The 17,500-nt window shown below is 36.6% G+C and overlaps 1 protein-coding gene and 1 long non-coding RNA gene across 2 annotated transcripts in view; one reads left to right on the top strand and one right to left on the bottom strand.

The window, feature by feature from the left end:
• The window catches only part of LOC115215763 (bursicon-like), a 271,875-nt gene that overhangs the window by 22,686 nt on the left and 231,689 nt on the right, over positions 1-17,500 (bottom strand). The window lies entirely within an intron of this gene.
• On the top strand, positions 6,628-10,031 carry LOC118764754. Its single transcript, XR_005000552.1, has 3 exons — positions 6,628-6,639; positions 9,073-9,075; positions 9,938-10,031. It is a non-coding gene; the product is annotated as an uncharacterized LOC118764754 (long non-coding RNA).

Genomic DNA, 17,500 nt, shown 5'->3' with positions numbered 1-17,500 from the left:
TGCGAATGAAAAGAGTTGCGGCAAAATTTGTGTCATGCTTGCTCATGGAAGATCATGACTGAATGAGTGCCGTGAACTGAAAGAACAGCCGGAAGTTGATCGGGACCTTTTTTTGGAAGGTCATCACTGGTGACGAAAACCGGTGCTACGGAATTTGCAGATGTGGAAGAGGTGAAGAAAAGAAACGAGGGAAACGTTAAAAGACATCACTTCGCAAGAGTTCTGCTTCGAACAGTAGAAAACGCGTCTGAACTGAAGCATTGCTTCAAATGGAGAATATTTTGAAGGCAATAAAAGTATAAACAAAGTGAATAAAATAATAGTGCAAAATTGCAGTTTTCTTTAATATACTTCCTCGTATCTTTGTAAAAGAGGGCGCACTCAAACAACCGTATACACTACCGTCGGGAGACCTATTTGAAACGTCAGATAATATCAGAAACTTAGGTGTAAATGTTGACAGTAACCATAGTCGATATCACCCGCAGAATGTGTTCACAGATCCTCAGAACTTTTCCATCTAGGGATCAGGAAACCATCATCCTTCTCTTCTCCACATTCGCTAGGCCCCCACCTCGAATACTGCTGCCCATTGCGGTCCCCCTACAAAAAACAAGACATAATGAGGATCGAAGCGGCACAAAGATCAATCACTAAAAAACTAAATGGCATGATAGGACTTGATTGTTGGGCTCGACTTAAACTGCTGAAACTCCATCCTCTGCAACGCCACCATGAGCGATACATTATTTGCACAACGTGGAAAATATTTCATCAATATTATCCAAATGATAAAAGGCGGCGAGCTGGCAGAAACATTAGCACGCCGGGTGAAATGTTCTGAGTTCAAATTTCGTCGAGGTCGACTTTGCCTTTCATCCTTTCGGATTCGATTAAATAAGTACCAGTTACGCACTGAGGTCGATCTAATCGACTTAATCCATTTGTCTGTCCTTGTTTGTCCCTTCTATGTTTAGCTCCCTGTGGGCAACAAAGAAATAAATATTATCCAAATGATATCGGTATTATGCTTACAATTCGCCCAAGACTAGGCCCTCGTGAATTACGTTCCCTACAAAGGTCGAGATCACATCACATAATAAACATTGCCACACAATGTCCTGCTCTTTTCAATGTTATCCCGAAAGAAATTAAAAACAACATCCCGCAACTTTCAAACTCGGAATTCACATTCCAGCAAGGAGAAATATTTAAAATTTATACCAAGTTCACATGTGCCTCTCAGAACCTGATTTATGTCCTAACCTGCTCAGGTTGTGGCCACAATTATGTGGGCCAAACGAGTCTTACTTTGAGAAGCAGAGTTACGCTGCATAAAGAACAGATTCGTTTTCCTCAATACAGGCAGATAGCTCTGGGCGAACATATTCACAGATGCGCAAGAAATAAAAAAACGAATTTCTATATTTTTCCATTATACCAGTGCAAAGATTCAATCTCCTAACAAGAACGCCTAAACAAGGAAAACCTGTTTATACAATAGTACAGACCACACCTTAATATACAAACTTGACCTTCTGATTCCTACTCATTCCTTAAAAATAAAACTCAAAATGTGGCCTCGAATTGTAACACTTTCACTCAATTTCTTGGGCAATATATATATATATATATATATATATATATATCTTCATTTAGAGATAGTAGGCCCCTTCATCCCACCAAATAAAAGATTTCAAATTTAAATACTTGCTACTTATATCTCGGATACATGTTTTTCTTGAGGTTCATTTGCCGGTTCCTTAACCACGCCGTGTTTTGCTGGAACCTTTCTTAAAATATAACCCCAATCATATAGAGGCCTGATGATTGGGGTTATATTTTAAGAAAGGTTCCAGCAAAACACGGTATGGTTAAGGAACCGGCAAATGAACCTCAAGAAAAACATGTATCCGAGATATAAGTAGCAAGTATTTAAATTTGAAATCTTTTATTTGGTGGGATGAAGGGGCCTACTATCTCTAAATGAAAAAAATATATATTTCCTCATTGAAAATAATTTGAACTCCTGTGATGCCGGAATTTCTTATTCCCTAACAAATAAAATTAAATACACACACACACACACACACACACACATATATATATATATATATATATATATATATATTTGAGTAATTGAATGAGTTAACTTATTAAGGATAATTCGAAAGATAACCGATACCTGGGTAGCAAATTCACATCAGAAAGAACACGGTTGAAGCTACGTCCCTAGGGCATAGACTACGTGTCTTCGTGCGGAAATTTGTATGTTTATTTTAAAATTATAAGTATATGAAAGAATGGAGTTGAACGACTAGTTATCCTTTATTCTCGACATATATTTCGAAGTCTGCATATTCCTAATTCCGAAGGAATATGGAGTACATTATGCAGATTTCTCATCAGGAAAATCAAGGAACTTATGTCAACATCAAAATGCACAAAAGACTTTTAGCTGACCGCTCTCAAGGAGCCCATGGCGATAATGAGTGTCTCTTTATAATGAGTGACGTCAGAGTGGCTGAATGTAGAAGAATCTAGAAGTTTCTAAAGGTTCAAGAGTTCAAACGAAGTAGGAGGAGGGAGGCATAAGAATAGTAAGGTGAGAGAGTGCAGGTCAAAAGAATGGTGGATTTAAATGATTTCTTTTGTGAATGAGTGCCTGTGTGTGTGACTGTATATAACTGTCTTAAGTGTGTATGTGTGTGTCTGAATGCGTGATTGTGTTGTGGATGGGTAGATGTCAGAAAACTGACAGCTGTGAGGTGAAAGGTCTGTGTCTGTGTGTTCGATTATGGTTACTGTAGAGAAAGGAAAGTGGATAGCGAAAGGGAGAAAGAATCGGGCGAGGTGAGAGGCAATGCAAGAATGGATAGTAGTAATTGGGAATATAAGAAAATCTTTTTGACTATTGGGGTGAAATATAGCAAAATTGTTTTTGGAAATCGAGGGGTTATCTATATTAGTCACTATTTATATGAGTGAAAGGTGTGTCTTTTTCAGTGTAGGATCTCTGACGTCACTCATTATGAAGAGACACGCATTATCGCCATGGGCTCCTTGAGAGCGGTCAGCTAAAAGTTTTTTGTGCATTTTGATGTCGACATAAGTTCCTTGATTTTCCTGATGAGAAATCTGCATAATGTACTCCTTATTCCTTCGGAATTAGGAATATGCAGCCTTCGAAACATATGTCGAGAATAAAGGATATTTGTTAACTAGTCGTTCAACTCCATTCTTTCATATACTTATATATATAAATATACATATATATATATATACATATATATAAATATATATATATATATATATAATAAATATATATAAATAAATATAAGAGAGTGGTCACTATGTGGCTCACTCTAGCACTAGTAATAGATCCAATAGGTTTCAACCACAAAAATACATGCTTCCCATGAAAGTCAGTACGATTGTTAGCTCACCCTTATTAATTAATAAATATATATATATATATACATATATATAAATATATATATATATATCATTTATATTACATTATATTGACCAAGGATTTTTCCTTTGTCAATAATAATTCAACATTGACACAATGAGGAACTAGTATTTTAAATTACACACAAATGTACAGATTAACATGCCTCTAGTATATATTACGAACTAAAAGAGACTTTTTCTACATTTCAATTTCAATTTCCATTTTCACAATTTTTCAAAATTGCAATTATTGCGCTGACCATTCAACATACTACAGTCATGGCACTCCCACATTCTTCTTCCTCTTCATCATCTTCTTCTTCTTCTTCTTCTTCTTCTTCTTCTTCTCCTCCTCCTCCTCTCCCTCTTCTTCTTCTCCTTCTTCTTCTTCTTCTTCTTCTTCTTCTTCTTCTCCTCCTCCTCCTCCTCTCCCTCTTCTTCTTCTTCTTCTTCTTCTTCTTCTTCCCTACCAAGAATTCACAACGACCTCGAACCCACAAGAGTAAACAAGAGAGACAGAGGCAGGCAGAAACAAGGAAAATGCCACTTGTATTTGAACACTATACAAATATTCTTTTAAAAAAACTTTACTTTAATTTTTTAAAATCTAATTGTTACAGTTGAAAAAGTCACAATGACTAAAACCGGCACTGAAATGTTTTTTATATAATTATTTTAGCCTTTTTGTATCTTGACTTTTTTTTCCATATATATATATAAATATATATATGTGTGTGTGTGTGTGTGCGTGTGTATATATATATATATACATATATGCATATATAAATTCAGGGTGAATGCTTGATAAATGTAAGCACCTATATAGGTGATAGGATATATGTATCAAAAGAAAAACAGGGCGCAAAGGATTTTGCGGTACATATGTTACCTTTGCGTCCTCTTTTTCTTTTGATACATATATATGCATATATATACATACACACACACACACACACACACACACACACACACACACACATACACATATATATATATATATATATATATATATATATTAAAGGAGAACAACTAGTTTTAAATCTGTGAATGAGATGTAGAAATAGTCCTGAATATTAAAGTGTAACTGCCAACATAACGTGCATAAGACAATAAACATTTTTTAACCCCAGGAAAACAACTTTTCCAGCTGGTTTGTCCGCACAGGGTCTGTGTCTGAGACATACTGTAAGCAAGGGGCTTACTACTAACTTCTAGCCGTTAGTAGTACCAGCTGACCAATGGTTTCTGGGTAATTTCCCTTGCAGTATATCTCGGACAGACCAAGTGTCGATAAACCAGCTGGAAAAGATGCTTTCCGGGGGTTAAAAAGTAGTAACTAGTCCCATGTTGGACTTCCACGTTATGTTGGCAAATAAACTTCACTATATATATATATATATATGATATTATATATATATATATTATATATAGATATATATATATATATTTAAAAAAGGAGATGTGGAATACGAGTTGTGATATATAAAAAAAGGAAATGAAGAAAATGCTGACAAAATAATTTAAGTAAGGGAGAGTGTATTTAATTAGTTGAAAGTTCTTTACCCCAAACACCAACTTCCATTCAAACATTCACGTTATAAAGGGGTCACGTGAATGTTTGAATGGAAGTTGGTGTTGGGGTAAAAGAACTTTCACCTAATTAAATACACTCTCCCTTACTTAAATTATTTTGTCAGCATTTTCTTCATTTCCTTTATATATATATATATATATATATATATATATATATATATAATATATATATATATATATATATATATAATATATACATATATGTATATGTAATATATATATCCATATATATATGTGGTATATAATATGAGGGAATATTATTCCCAACTTACAGGGAAAATTTCAATTTAGAAATTTTAAATCAAATTTCACAAAATATAATATATATATATGTAAATTAGAAAATGTGTGTGCATATATAATTGTATGCATATATTCATGGTGTCATGAAGTTTCTTGAACCAGGTCAGGCTTTCAGATGATATCTCCGATAGAAATCGGTGTTTTACACGCAGATTTCTTCTCCATGAAAAGCAAATATCTTAAAGAAAAATATTTTAGGGTTTTATAAGAAAATTGAGAGCAAAATTTTCCATTGGAACACAACAATTAATCAATAGTTAATCTTGTTCTTTAAAATATAAAGTAAAACCGAAAGTTTGGTAAAGATTTGAAAATTTGCTGAAATTCAATTGTATCTGAATGTTTTATTAGTGTGTGTTAGTAAAGATATTAGTTTATATATTTTTTCTTTTATATTAAGTTGAGTGAATTCTTTTACAAATTAAAAAAAATGTTTTGATCGTTTATTTCTTTATCTATTTTTTGACAAAACATTCGATTGGTTGATATCATTAAAGTTATTATTTTCTTCGTTTGTTTTTACATTTTCTTCTTTAATCATTACAAAGTGGATGAACAATTTCAGATAATCTAAGTTTTTCATTTACTCTCTTATAGATGAGAAAGCATACAATACATATAGTTGATATGAAAGGCATATCTCTGATAGCCATTCCATCAGACACTAATACTTTAAAGATGGTTGGATGGAGATGCACTTGACATGTCAAACTACTTGAACGTGATACATCAAGAATTGCTTCTCTTTGCCGTTTTTTGATAGAATATGGAACTTCCGATTTCCACAGACTGTAAGTAGATTTACGAAGTTCGTCCCTTTACCAATGTTTTCAGTATCACGAAAGAAATTAGATATACGCAGTTGGGGATTGAAACCAATTTTCAGATTCGGTTCAGAGGAACTTTACTCAACCGTGTAATCTATACGCCAATGTTTTGTGTTTTTACAATATATGTTTGTGTGTCTTCACACACATACACACACACACACCACACACACACACCACACACACACACACACACACACACACACCACACACACACAAATAAAAAATATATATAACTTAAAGTAAAAAAGAAAGGCAAACAATTTGACAGTACTTGACAAGGATATTTAATTTAATTTAGCTTTATAATGAAAGGTAGAAATAGTCTCTAACAGCTGTTTCTGGGATATCCCAGGTGTTGGAATATCGTGTCGAGCGAAAACTCCACCAGGGAGAGTAGAAGTGGAATAAAGTTCCTCATCAATGATAGATGTTGTTCCTTATGTCCAGAGAGAGAGAGGTGGGGAGAGATCCAATCAAGCATTCCTATGGTAAATCCATGATCAGAGAGAATGGTTAGATTACAATTTTTGGTCATGGATTTACCTCAGGAATCCGCGATTAAATTGGATCTCTCCTCCCTCCCTAGACATAAGGAACCACAGCAACTATCATCGATGAGGAATTTTGTTCCATTGTTACTTATGTCTAACCTAACAGTGATTCGATTAATTTCTAGCAATGTTTGAAGAAGGATTTTTTATATTCCGAAGCATTGTATCAGAATATGAAGAATTAAATTACTTATAAGTTATAGAGTTATTATGGTCCATTCTGCATTGTTGTGCCATTCAAGACACGTGACCACGTGTGTACCGTTGGCGATTTTTTTTCCTCTGTCTTCCCTTCTCTGGATCTTTCCTTCTCCTATGTTTCCGACGAAGAACTCCGCTCGAAACGTTAAACCCTCCTTCTTTCCTTCTTTCCTGAGCGTCCAATAATACTATATTTGTTCCACGTCCTCGCGTTGTTGTGTTTTTTTGTGCTTTCATGTTTGGATTAACTTTATATATATATATATATATATATATATATATAATATATATATAATCGTGAGCATTCGTCGTGACAAGACGTACTTTTTCATAGCTCCGGTCAAGTCAGTAGCCAAAGAAGCATATTTCAACTCAAGCCAGCGAAACTTCTTTCTTGTTTTTAGTCACAGAACTTTTGAATTCTACTATTCTACTATTTTACTACCATCGGAGGATAAATTTATACAAATTTATATACAACCTTGGGAGAAAGAAATATAAACTAAAACTAAACCCAAGACTAGTTCTAAAACTAGTCCCGTGAGTACAATTCTTTTCTCTTGATTTGTATTAAACACACCGCTCATCCTGATTTGTACTAAATACACTGAACTCTCCCACACACACCCAGATATAGCCACGCATTTCCGAATATATCGACACAAACTTTTCAACGGTGCATTCACTATTATACGCCAAGCCATCAATAACTGACATACAGTGTATAATACTGTCCCACTGAATATGGCCAATAATATTCCAAAACGCCACTGGGTTGAAAATGAAATCAGTTCACTGATAAACGCTTGCTACACTCACCATAACGATTGTGTAAAAGCTAATGTTTACAGTAAAATCGCTGAAAAGTTAGCAAAACAATCCTTTTACAGATCTGTAAAACAGATCGAAAATAAAATAAAAGAGATCGTAAGAGCATTTCCTATTTTCCACACGCACATGGCAACACTAAAAGCCATACTTGTCAATGAATGTAGTGCACCAAATGACCCAACTCCAACAGGTCAGGGGTCGCTTTAACGACCCGATAGCCAGCAACAAACAACATCCTCATTGATATCGCTATATGACCTAATTCCACCCAACACTATCTTGGCAAGCCAGGACTCACTATCAAAACTCAACAGTCTGCTTCTGCTACTACATTGGAATCACCTTGTTTGGCACCAGTATCTGACCCGATTCCACCCAGACCTACTGTTGCAAGTCAAGTTTCACTGCTGTTACAGCAACAACAACAACAACACTCTGCTACTGCTACTACAATAGGACCACTGACCAACGAGCCTACCAGAATAAAAAAACCTCTACTACACCCACGTCAAATACTCTGTTGTTACCATTCTCAATGCAACTGTAGATTTGGCCCCAGCGGCACCAGCAACACGGGACGCTGTGCTTTTTTCCATCCTACCTTATGTCGTAGGCTTGTTAAGGGCACCTGTCCATATGGTATAACGGGAAATAACTGCCCTCACCTCCACCCCAAATACTGTCCTAAATACAGAGTCCATGGTCCTGATCCCAAATATGGATGCACAAAAGGCAATGAATGCACCTTCTTCCATCCTAAACTGTGCCAAACTTCTGTGTCACTAAGGATATGCCTGAACCCAGAATGCAACCACCACTATCTGAAGGGCACAAAACGATTGCAAAATAAATATAAACAGCAACAGAGGAGTTCTACGACAATAAAAACAAAATACAACCACATTTCACCTCCTACAATCAAACAACGAAGACAGAACCATGAAAAAACCATAACACCAAATAACATAAACATGAACTATGTATCCTCTGACCAAGTGGCAAACCAAAGAGGCAACTCTTTTTTACTGGCTTATCTAGAAAATATGAAGGCCGACCTAAGCCAGGAGATCCAACGAGCTATCAGCAACCATTTATGCAAATCACAAGGACCACACACCCACTACCAACAAGAAAATCACACACACACAGCTCCATACAAAAACTACCCACATTTTTACCACTGATCAACATAAAACATAACTTAGAACAATGCAAACATCAAACTACCCTTACCTCGACATTCCTGTTAAATGTACGTGGCATCAACCCATCAATCATTGCCCAAAAATGGAAGATCCCATATATAGAGAGTTGGCTTGCCGAAACGGCACATGGCTTCCCTTTCTTTATCCTTACCGAGACTCACCTGAACAACACCCATATGGACGCCGAGGTGAAAATAAAAGATTTCACCATTGTTCGTGCGGATCGCACAGACCGAAATAAGGGAGGGACAGCCATCTTTATCCATGACTCCTTTTCACTTGATGCCAAGGACATATTTTCCAATGGCTATTGTGAATCTATATCACTATTCAACAAGGCCAAGACATAATCATTGTTGGTCTTTACACGCCTCCCCAAGCCCTCTAAAGTGTTTTAAGAGTACCTTAAAAAATCAAGTCCTTCCTTCAAAATTACAACTCCGGAAACATACTAATGATGGGTGATTTTAACCTCCCTCATATAAACTGGCCCACAAATACTCTGAAGTTAGGCAAATGCTCTACATCAGATAGAGCAGCAGCAGAATTACTCTTTAATCTAATGGATAAATTCTTCCTGACTCAGCTAGTGCTCGAACCAACAAGACAGAATAAAACGATCTTGGATCTAATATTAACCAACCACTCTAGCTTCATTCACAGTATTTCAGTTGAAAAAACTCTCCTCTCAGACCACGACATGGTACTCTGCAATTTTAATTCTCGACATTTAAAAACCAAACCAGCCAATCCCACTCCATGGCACTCATTTGACAACATAAACTTCCACAAAGCGGACTGGGGAGCAATCAGAAAGGATCTGTCTTTCATCGACTGGTCTTTTACTCTCAATTCCACCCAAATTGAGACCGCATGGCAGCACTTTGAGAACATTGTCACCTATACATGCTCTAAACACGCTCCTACGAAATCTACTAACACAAACAGAAACCGGCTCCCTAAAAAGAAAAAAAAAACACTCATCAGGCGCATCAAAAAACTCAATAAAAAAATCAACCAGTTAAAATATTCCCTCACACAACATCCACGTTCATCAACAATGAAAAGGCTAAAGTTTGAAAAACTTCATCTGCAGACCGACATGAAAACCTCCATTGAAAATCAAAGAGCTGTGGAGGAACAGTGGGTAATCAAAAACATCAAACATAACCCAAAAGTGTTCTATTCTTATGCAAATAAGCATAGAACCACTGTCTCACCCATTGGGCCATTGATTGATGAAAACGGCATTCCCCAACACGATGCTAAAGAAATGGCAGAAATACTGCAGAAACAATACTGCTCTGTCTTTAGTGTTCCCACTGATATTGACGCAAGAGAAGCGAACGAAGTTGACTCCCAACATAAAATCTCAGACATAACCTTCACTGCCTCTGACATCATAGCAGCAATAAATTAGGTCAAATACTATTCTGCTGTAGGCCCTGATAGATTTCCCGCTAGTCTCCTGAAGGAATGTAGATATCAACTTGCAGTCCCTCGGACCAACCTCTGGAGAAATTCGTTAGACGCAGGTTATATACCGAAACAGTTTCTATCCCAGTCTGTCATCCCGGTTTTCAAACAGGGAAACAGATCCCTCGCAGTCAACTATCGCCCAATCTCACTCACCTCCCACATCATTAAAGTGTTTGAAAGAGTGTTAAGATCAAGGATAGCTGACTTCCTGGAGACCCCCAAACTCCTAAGTGCAAATCAGCATGGCTTTCGCTGTGGCAGGGACTGTCTAACACAGCTCTTACACCACATTGAACATATACTCAAAGCCTTGGGAACAGGTTCGAACTCTGATGTCATATATCTTGACTTCAGTAAAGCGTTCGACAGGGTTGACCATAATATCCTACTCTCAAAATTGGCAAATGTTGGAATCCGTGGAAAAGTTCTACACTGGATTAAGTATTTCCTGGCGAATAGAACACAACATGTAGTTGATGGAGTCCACTCAAGCCCAGCAAAAGTCACCAGTGGTGTCCCCCGCTACTCTTTATAATTTACATAAACGACCTTTCCAGTGTCGTACATTACTGCAAAGTAAAAATATTTGGTGATGACACTAAGCTCCAGCAAATCGTCAATGAAGAAGCAGACCGAACTCAACTCCAGTCTGATCTATATGCTATGAGTCAATGGGCAGACAGAAACAAAATGCAACTAAACGAGGGAAAATTTGAGCTGATGCATTTTGGAAGAACTTCCTCACTAACACAGCCATACTCTCTTCCTTCAGGGGAACCGCTCACAGCCTCTAACAATATCAGAGACCTGGGTGTAATTGTTGATGACGATCTCGGTTGGGGTGCACACATCAACAAGAAGCTCGTACGGCCACACCTCGAATACTGCTTCCCACTGTGGTCTCCCCATACAAGACAAAACATCTTGAGGATTGAATCACCCCCGAGGGCACTCACTAAACGAATTGAAGGCATGGCTGCTCTCGATTATTGGGACCGCCTTAAAGCCTTGAAACTCTACCCTCTCCAGCGTCGCCGTGAGCGGTACATCATTTGTACGATGTGGAGAATATACCGCCAACTTTGCCAAAACGACCTGAACATTAGCTTCAAGGTTCATCCAAGACTGGGACCACGGGCCATACGTCCCCTGCCCAATTCAAGATCACAGCATATATGTACACTGCAACATAATTTCTTTTCCTCAACAGGCCCTGCCCTATTTAACATTGCCCCGAAAGAGATCAAAGAGGAAAAGCATCCCATCAACTTTAAACGGAGTCTGGATAGATTCCTTCAAGGAATACCAGATAAGCCACCCATAATTGGATACAATTCACTCAACAAAAACTCACTACTTGAATCGACCATAAACAAAACTTGACCTAAACAGGATTCAAATAATCCTTTCAGGTGGTGCTATTAAGTTAGACATGGACTGGACCAATCTTTGGTCGAAACATATCTAAGTTTATCTAAGTTTATATGTATATATATTATATGTCTATGTATATATAATATATATACACACACATATAATATATATGCATATATATATATATATATATATATATATTATATATATATCTATATATATATATATATATATATATATATATATATAATATATATATATATATATATATATATATATATATATATATATATATAAGTATGTATGTACGTGTAGTGGAGACGCAATGGCCCGGTGGTTAGGGCAGCGGACTTGCGGTCGCAGTATCGCGGTTTCGATTCCCACACCGGACGTTGTGAGTGTTTATTGAGCGAAAACACCTAAAGGTGCACGAGGCTCCGGCAGAGGATGATGGCAAATCCTGCTGTACTCTTTCACCACAACTTTCTCTCATTCATTCTTCTTCCTGTTTCTGTTGTACTTGTATTTCAAAGGGCCAGCCTTGTCACGCTGAATCTCCCTGAGAATCACATTAAGGGTACACGTGTCTGTGGAGTGCTCAGCCACTTGCACATTAATTTCACGAGCAGGCTGTTCCGTTGATCGGATCAACTGGAACCCTCGTCGTTGCAACCGACGGAGTGCCACGAATGAATGTACGTGTGGGTGTGCGTGCGGATTCACGCATACATATACATGCTTATATAATTCTATGTATGTTTGTTTCAATAAATCCATTTATACACGTGTGTGTGTGTGTGTGTGTTTGTGTGTGTATATGTGTGTGTAGTTCAAAATTGTGTAAAATAGCAGAGACAGGTGAAGGAACAACAAACAAGGCGTATTATTGTTTGACGCTTAGAAAAAATGCACGAATTCTTTGACGTTTCGTGCCTATGCTCTTGTACGGAAAACGTGTCTTGATTAATGGTTACATATGTTCAATTGACCGGAAGCAAGGGAGACAACAACGACCTAGCTAAGCGTGCATGCGCAAATATGTATATATGTGAGAATAATGTGTATGTGTGTGTATGTGTGTATGGATGAGCGCCTGAGTATGTGTGCATATAGCAAGGATGTGTTTGAGTATGAAGGTTATGTAAACGTGTAAGTGCACAAGTACGCGTGCGTGTGTGCTGTCTAACGTATGCGTGTGTGTGAGGTTATGGGATGTGTGTATGTGTCTGCAATCGCGTGTATGTAGCAGCTAATGTGTGCGTATATGCTTTGTGTGAGTAGGATGTGTATGTGTGTGAATGGTCTAATTTCGTTTTTTAGGTTTGTGTAAGAGGCTGTCAGACATATGCGCGTGTGTATGTGTGTATAACGTGTGTGTGTATAAAGTGTGTGTGTATAAAGTGTGTGTGCATGTTTATTATGTGTATTTATGCTTGTGTATTATGTGAGTGAGTGTGCGTGTGTCTGTTATCAGTTGGTGTGTGTATATGGGGCTGCTGGTGTATAATGTGTGTATATTCTATTTGTGCGTATGTATATGTGTTTTAGGTCGCTTGCATTTGTGCGTGAGGCTACCTGACGTATATGTGTGTGTGTTGTAGGGGGATGTGTGTGGGTCGAACAGGATGAAGGTGCGAGGTAGAACAGAGGTGATAGGTGGTGGGAGTTGGGAGGCGTGGGTGTTGGTGTGTGCTTGTTGAGTAGGAAGGAGTGTGCGTGGGTGTGTGTAAGTATATATACTTACACACACATATATACATAAGTATATGTATATATACATACATATATATATACATATATATTTATAATTATGTATATATATATATATGTGTGTGTGTGTATATATATATGTGTGTGTGTGTATATGTATGTATATATATATATATATATTATGTGTGTGTGTGTGTGTGTATATATATATATATATATATATATATATATATTTATATATATACTAAGAGTGAGTGAGACAGAACATTAACAGACAAACAGACAGACAGATGTGTGTGTGTGTGTGTTTTCTGAAGAGGTTATTGAAAGTTGGCCGAAGTTATCACCATAAATATTCATTTTTTGCGTGATATGCCAACTCTTCATTTCGAAAAAAGTTACCTCTTCAATCTATAAAAATATCTCTTGTCAGATTAGCGATTCTTAACGAATCAACTTGATGACTAAATTTTAAATGTTTTTTTAAACAATTTTCCCTTTTACAACCTGATATCGCTTCCACCACCATTTTTTCATACCAAATATTACAATTATTCTGTTGAAATACTCATCTCTTTAAAATTCCTACTTTTTTCCATAGTTATCCTTTGAACTATATAAAAGCACCTCTGCTATATTCTTTGGAATAAGTATTTATCAACTTTCTCTCGAGAAAATATTCACGATTCCAATTTTATATTTTCTGTTTATTTACCGAATATTTTATAAAAATCTTTTCATTCTTCAGTTTTTTGGATTTTGCACATCTCAACAATCCTTGATGATGTTTTGGACTCTCCCTGCGCTTCAGATTCTTTAAAGTGGATTCCGTAAAGTTTTATCCTTGAACTAGCAGCATAGCCCGGCGTTGCCCGGGTATGTAAGAGCCCCTAGTAGGCAACGACCAATCCCAATCTAGTCCTTTCCCTTTAGGGAACGAAGGCGCATGTGTAGTTTGCAATGTCTTCTCTTCACTCCCAAATAACTATCAAACAGCTATCAATAATTCAACCCAACCAATTCCTACCAGGAAGAAATTACATTCGAGACTTTACCCCCAACACCGCCACTTCTGCTAATAGCTGCTGCAGCCGCAAGTTATTCGAATACTTATTTTGTTTAAACTTTCTTTATAGCTACCACCCCAAACGTTTTACCTTAAATTTTTGACGTACCATAAGAGTCCTCGGACGCTACTTGCAAACTCTTGGTTTATTATAAACCGCTTTTGTCGTGTGCACCAAGAAACCTTTTCCATTCGTTTGTTCAGTTTGGTCACTTTTGACTTTTTCGTTGTTGTCACTCACATTGCTGCCCACTTTTTTGCCATTTTTGTACATTTCTATACATTTTGGAATACTTACCCCACGTGTTCCGAGATTTAAAAAGGTCGAGTTGCGTCCCCTAGACAGTCTGTGGTTTGTGTTTAATACACAAATCGGTTTGCTATGTGTGCCACATAGGATTTAATTAACCGATTTTTTCCAGTTATAAAGTATCCTATTGGAATAAAAAGGGCCATATAGCTCCTTGGAGCAGACATGATGCTCGCTGTGAATTTAAAAAAAAATTCATGCCAATTTGTGAAAGATATTCTCGAAAATATGTCATCTTGAAGTTGAACGCGATTTCCCAAAATGGCATGATTTTATCGATTTTTTCTGATGGTAAGGTATTGCATGGAAAACTAACGTCAGAATTAAGTTTCTTAGGGCAACATTAAGCTTCACCATGAGTTTGGTGAAAATCGATTGGAAGTTGCGAAAACTACAACAGAAAATGTGTTGCATATAAAAAGCTTAGATTCTCGACCCCATGTCGAATTTATCGATTTTTTCAGAACTGGGGGAATTTTTAAAAATTTTCGCTGCGTTAGTTTTGAATTATGACATTGGGCTATGTGTGTGTCAAGTTTCATCAGAATAGGTTGAAAGCCGTGGTCAGGGTGAGGGTACAACCTGACAGACACACAGACACACAGACAGACAAACTGCCGTTTATATAGAGAGAGATATAAACGGTAAAGATTTCGTTGTTGATGGTAACACATGAGAATTCTGTCTTGTGCCGACGAAATCTAGAATTGATCAACGATAGGGAAATGATCAATAATTTAAGATAATCACAGTTATTCCCCATACAATAGCTGCAAAACCCCCGATACCTCTTAGTAACTATTATGCTTTCAGCAGTATTACTTCACTAGCCGAAAAATCTATATTTCTGATAGTGCAACGCAGCCAATGTATATATATATATATATATATATATATATATATATATATATATATATATACACGTACATAAATATAGTATAAAGTGGTTGATGCGAGCAAAATGAATCGTTATATATATATTTATACTCTTTTATTGGTTGGCCAGAGGCTATAATAGAAGACACGTGCCCAAGGCATCACGCAGTGGGACTGAACGCGAGTCCATGTGGTGGGGAAGCAAGCTTTTTACTACAACAGACACGCCTGTGCCTACATATATATATATATATATATATATATATATATATATATATATATATATATGTTGCTTTTTTCCTATTTGTAATCACCCCACTTGTCGTATGGTTAACACCATATAGATTTCCGGTGCATCCTAGTTAAAGACCATATTCATGTGAATTCATTAGAACTCACTTGAATCTCAATTACATAAACCGTATATATATATATATACACATACATGCATACATACATACATACATACATAATACATACATACATACATATATATATATATATCTATATATATATATATATATATATATATATATATATATATATATATATATATATATATATATATGTATGCATGTATGTATGTATACACATATGTATGTATGCATATCGTTATTCATTTTATTTCGAGATTTCCTGCCAATAGAGAAAGAACCAGTTTCAACCTTGATCCAAAGTTCTTTCATTGGAATTTCAACATCAATAAAAGGGGATTTTGTTTGCATGTATGTATGTATGTGTGTGTGTGTATGTATGTTTGTATGTATGTATGTATGTGTGTGTGTGTGTGTGTGTCTGTGTATGTATGTATGTGTGTGTGTGTGTGTATGTGTGTATGTATGTATGCATATCTAGACACGTTCACATATATTTAAATGATAAATTTCTGGGAAGTTTTACAGATTTTTACATTTCCAGTGAGGGATTGTATGTATAGTCTTCGAATTAGCTTTCTCTTTTCTGGTTTTGAGAAGCCTAATTTCTCAAGATTGATATTTAGGCAGTGTGTTACATAACCCAGGGCCCCAATAAATACAGATAAAAAGCTGAACTGGTAATCCGGATAGAATAACTGCAGATTTCTCAATAGTTCAACATAGGTGTTCTCTGTTTCACTGATCTTCAGCTTTATGTTAACATCCACTGGACAGCTGTGCACAGTTTCTCTTCTCTATCCCAAATCATTATATCAGGCCTGTTGTACTTACTTTTTATTGAGGTCTTCACTGGTACAGTCTACCAGTATTCCTTTCCATTATGAGTGGCTATGGCCTCTACCATACTGTGGGTTGTTATTTCTTTGTCCACGGGATTATTCTTCCAACGGATTTCATAATAGAGTGTCCTAGCTGCAACAACATGTCTCATCGGTATAAAACCGTGATGACATTTTCGGACATCTGCTTATGATGTGGGTGATATCTTCGGCGTTAATTCCACAAATTCTACATAGATTGTCACATTTTACGGCTTTTCCTATATCTCTATCCCTTTTGTGCATCAGGTACTTGGTTGATATTTCCTGTTTCTAGATTGCAAACGCATACCCTTCAAAGTGGGAGGTAGTAATCCGGCTGTTCGTCCTTGATAAACTGTTTTGATGATCTATGTTACTATCATCACAAAGTTTTCTACTGACATATCCATGCATAGTCTCCTGCTCATATAGACTCATTCTTTCATCTGATGATACGTTGCGGTAGAGTCGTGAGACT

Source organism: Octopus sinensis, linkage group LG9 (assembly GCF_006345805.1).
Source record: "Octopus sinensis linkage group LG9, ASM634580v1, whole genome shotgun sequence".
NCBI lineage: Eukaryota > Metazoa > Mollusca > Cephalopoda > Octopoda > Octopodidae > Octopus > Octopus sinensis.
Note: the sequence above shows the minus strand (reverse complement) of the source record. Positions and strands in the feature narration are given on the sequence as shown.